Source organism: Electrophorus electricus, chromosome 18 (genome assembly GCF_013358815.1).
Source record: "Electrophorus electricus isolate fEleEle1 chromosome 18, fEleEle1.pri, whole genome shotgun sequence".
NCBI classification, from domain to species: domain Eukaryota; kingdom Metazoa; phylum Chordata; class Actinopteri; order Gymnotiformes; family Gymnotidae; genus Electrophorus; species Electrophorus electricus.
In genome coordinates, this window is record NC_049552.1 from 3,759,483 (window position 1) to 3,764,189 (window position 4,707).

At 52.7% G+C, this 4,707-nt stretch overlaps 1 protein-coding gene across 1 annotated transcript in view; it reads left to right on the forward strand.

The window, feature by feature from the left end:
- Positions 1-611: 611 nt before the first annotated feature.
- LOC113590246 (gamma-glutamyl hydrolase) overlaps positions 612-4,707 on the forward strand; it is a 22,131-nt gene continuing 18,035 nt past the window's right edge. Inside the window, exon 1 of the mRNA XM_035536274.1 lies at positions 612-963. The gene's annotated coding sequence lies outside the window, so the exon portion shown is untranslated. The remainder of the gene's footprint in view (positions 964-4,707) is intronic.

The following is a 4,707-nucleotide window of genomic DNA, read 5'->3' on the forward strand; positions in this document are numbered from 1 at the left end:
GGTGGGGCGGCTTTCCCCCCCAATAAGAAGTCGCTTGCTTTTTGTGTAGTCAGAACCTGAAATGTCTAGATTCTACTACAATAAAGGAGAAGAGAATCAGTGACAGACTGAGTAAGCTCTTTGGCTCTCAGCCAATGTCCCTCCCGCATAAACTTTGTTTCTTAGCCTTTTTTACTGAGCCAAAATGGCAGCCTAAGATTTGCTTCTCTGTGGCTAGTTTCTGACTATTCTCATACATATTTTTAAACTGTGATTTCCTCCCATGCGCTCGCTCTCTCTCTCTCGCTCTCTCTCTCGCTCGCTCTCTCGCTCTCTCTCACTCGCTCTCTCGCTCGCTCTCTCTCTCTCTTTTTCTCTGTGATCAGAGTCAGGCTGACAGCATGTAGCAGCCTTGCCCTGCCCTGGCCAGAACAGTAGTCTGAAACACTGAGATCTTCTTCTTTCAGCAACCTCAAAAGCAACCAATCACAGGGCTCTAGCCCCGGGCTGCCACCAGCCAGCCAATAGAAGAAGCCGACTGCAGTCACCTGACAGACTGTGGCCCTGTCCGTCAAGCAAGTCATATATAGCCCAGCAGGCTAAGACAAGGCTGTGAGTGTGTGTGGGGCCGGTCAGGACTTTGTGTACCTTCAGTGTGCTTTGTGACTGACTGTGGGCTTGTGTGCGGGTATGTGCACCGGTGGGGGGTGGGGGGTGGGGGGTGATGGATAGAGAGCGAGAGAGAGCGCAAAAGGAGAAAAAAAAAGAGGAAGAGGGACTTTCAGTTCTCAGTGTGACTTTAGCCGACGAGGGAAGTTAACTCGCTCCCCCCCACCCACCCTTTCCCCGTGGACTCCGGACTTTGGAAGCTACTTCCTCACCGAGTTTGCTCTCCTTTGTAGCACTTTTTTTTCGCCCAGAAATTTGAATTTTGTTTTAAAAGGCTACCCGGTGTGGTGCTGTCACGATACCCTCGTGGGGCGGGTGAGTATTGCTCCATCCTATTCTGCATGTTTGGGGTTTGGTTTGGTTTTTTTTGTTAGTTCTGGGGGGTTTTCTTTTTGTTTTGCTTTCCATGCCACCACTGCGCACAGACTAAACGGAGGCGCAGACGTGGAGATAAGAGAGGAGATCGCTGTTGCAAGTTCATTCAGTGCATTTGACCGAACTAGGCTTGTTTGCTTTCCTGTTACCCAAGTTCTGAATGAGTTCTTACGTTTTTCTCATGCAAAAGCCCCCCCGGCGTACAGCCAGACCGCATCCGGTCCGCGTGCGGTCCAGCGGTCTTGATTCCTGCCATCACCAGTGCTTGGTCACCTTCTGTCTCGCTTAGCCCACTACTGCTAATGTATCCACAGGGGGAGAGAAGGAGAGAGGGACAGAGAGAGAGAGAAGGGGAGAGAGAGAAGGGGAGAGAGAGAGAGAGAGAGAGAGAGAGAGAGAGAGAGAGAGAGAGAGAGAGAGAGAGAGAGAGAGAGAGAGAGAGACACACACATGTGAATGAGTTTAAAGTGAGGTCGTCCTGGCTGGTGATTCCTGGTTTGGATGTTACCACTGCTTTGTCTTTCACAAGAGTTTTTCACGGCTGAGTGTTTGTGACGCGACCTGGGACGCGAGTTCCGAAGCGGCTGCCGTTTGTTTGAACTCACCGTGCGGCACTGTGTGTGTGTGTGTGTGTGTGTGTGTGTGTGTGTGTGTTTGTGTGTCTGCGCGCGCACGCGTTAGACAGAGGGTGCAATCTAGTGGAGAACCACCACAGACAGGGGGGGGTTAGGAAGGCAGACAGAGACACAAAAGCAATAGCCCCCATCCAGACAGACTAGGTCAGCCTTCCTCAGCGCCCAGAGCAGCACGGGTCACCCAGCTGCGGAGAGAGAGAGAGGCAGGCAGAGAAGCCACGGGGTTAGAGGTGGCGGGATTCCTAATCCTGGCTGGCTTCTCGAAGCAAAAGAGGGAGAGAGGTCAAGTTTGCTCTCTGTTTCTCCAGCGGGTCTTTTGCTCGCTCTTCTGCTTCTGTTGCTTGGCCGGGAATTTTAGGTGCCGGGGCTGAAACCCTATATCCGTAACGTTTGGAGGCGCATTTTGTTCTCAATGTATAGTTTGCGCTGAGGGCTGAGATGGGTCGTGTGTGTGTGTGTGTGTGTCTCTCTACTTGGAGCAGAGCAGAGACTATGGCAGGTTCACACCGGCTGAGATGGGGGGGAAGGGAGACTGAAGAGCTCTGCAATTATGACAGGGAGTCAGAGGCTTCCCCCCCCCCCAACCATTTTGGGTTTTGTGTGTGTGTGTGTGTGTGTGTGTGTGTGTGTGTGTGTGTGTGTGTGTGTGTGTGTGTGTGTGTGTGTGTGTGTGTGTGGGTCATAAGGGTTGGAATGTATTGAGTGACAGGAAACACTCTCCGTCTCTTCTTTTGTTCCAAGCCCTTAATCCATAAAGTACTCCGAGTGAGCAAGCAAGCAACACACACACACACACACACACACACACACACACACACACACAAACAGGAAAACATGTCCGCAGTGCTGAAAACAGCCCAAACGGTGCCAAATATCACACCAGATACACCATGAAAACAGCCAGACAAAAGTGAACAGCCACTCGCCCAGCGTGTGTCAAACGGCTCACTGGAGCCCAAATGTAGCCAGAAGTGTCCTATCTGATCAGCAGCACCAGGGAGGGCTGAGCTCCTCAGAAAGACCTGCATGGCACGCCAAAATACGGCTGTGGCCAAGAGTGTCCTTCAGAAAACACGCTGTTTACAGCACACGCTCAGAAATGCAGAACATGTAGGATCTTGTTGGCTTGTGCAAAAGTAGCTAACACACACGCACACAGACACACACGTTTACCCATCACTGCCTTTCTTTCTATTCCCACCTCTTGCACACGCAGTTTTTTTGAGGATAACTGGGACACACACGTGCGACTAAAGTATTTCACATGAGGAATCTGTTTTTCTAGGTTTGTGTGGGAAAATCTTTACATTCTTGGTCTTTTTCATTCCTTGCTTTGTTTTACTTTTCCCCATTTGGACTCTCCAGCTTTCTGTATCCTCTTCTCCTATTTCCCGAATAAAGAGCAGAGGTAGATTCATGGCACTGGTCACCTGTCCTGCACTGGACAACGAGAATCCAGACTTCAGTCAGCCAACACAAAGCTCAGCCCGTCACACACACACACACACACACACACACACACACACACACACACACACACACACACACACACACACACACACACACACACACACACACACACACACACACACACACACACACCCTCCCTCTGTGCCTCCCAGCCCTGCCCCATCCATGCTGTCTGATAATCTCACACATGGGGAGTTTGGGTGTGTGTGTAGGGCAGGATATGGGAGTCTTTGATGAGGCTGTGAGGCAGAATGGTGTGCACTATAACAGAGAAAGAGTGCCCTAATCAGACCAACCATCCACACACACACACACACACACACACAAGCACACACTGTGAAACCAGTCTGAGAAGCACCACCTAAGGCGGAAATGCATCTGCATCTAACTAGATCCAAGATATCCTCAAAACGTCTTTTTAAAAAGTTTCTGTCTCATATCGCGGGACTGCTGTGACATCTCGGTCCGCTCCCGTGGCTTTACTTCCAGAGGCCGGTGACCGGCCCTAAAAACTGATCGCCACTGGTCCTGCAATGCCCCGTCCCCGACATGCCCTGCCCACCCTAAGCAGCCAGCGCGACCCCGGGGGCTCCACGCTGCGGCCGTAGCCCTCGAACGCCCTGATCCGCGGCTGCTTCAGTAATCCCAAATCTGCTGTGTCCAGATGGAGGCTGGGACGCGGCCTAGCTGGGGGACGCACTGCGCCTGCCAGCCCCATGCCGGAGCTTGGGATTGTTTGGCCGGCCGTCTAGGGGGGAGGAGTGGGAGGAGGTTAACAGCTCCGGGCGCTGTTTACAGGGCCGTAACAGTGACAGGCACACGGGGGCGCGACAGATCGTAAAGAAAACCTTTTTCCCAAGGGAGAGGGAGAGAGCGCGAGCAGGGGCGGGGGAGGGGCCGAACAAAAGCATAATCTTTTTTTGGTTTCGTTTTACGGAACGCGCAACGAGTCAGAATGAGTCATTTTGGTCCCGTAACCCAGCGCTCCACCCGCGAGGCGTGCGGCAGCACACGCCGTCCTGGAGCTGGAGCCCTGGGGCAGTTTCAGCTGCAGGATGTATGTGGGGCAGGCGCTTCCGTGCCGCTGCGCCTCTCGAGCCGGAATGGAATGCCGTGTGGTGGGTTGGAGCCCAGATGGCGAACAGGGGAAACTGGAGGAAGGCAGAGAGGGCGGACGTGGCTGCCGCGACTAAATCCCACAAGCCCCTAGTGGTCATGCGGTGGAGCAGCAAAAAAACCCAAAACATCGTTGCTGCAGCAGAAGCTACTCCAAGATCTTGATGTGACCTAGAGAAGACACTGGGACTCTTGCTCCGAGATTCCTTGACTTTTTGTTTTTTTGTTTTTATCTAGCACTTTACACATCAGAGTGGTTACTGCCACTAGCGGTTTGAAATGAACCGTCTCTCTGCATTCAGACACAGGCGGCCCACAGCCCAGATCATTGGCTTTAGAGGATCGTAGCCGCCCAGCTCCGGTGCCAGGATGTCAACTTCTAAATATGGCACTTCCTGTGCCTCATGCGCGGCCAGACCGCAGCCATTGAAATGAGCGGGTAGGCTGATCCACAGCAGTCTGG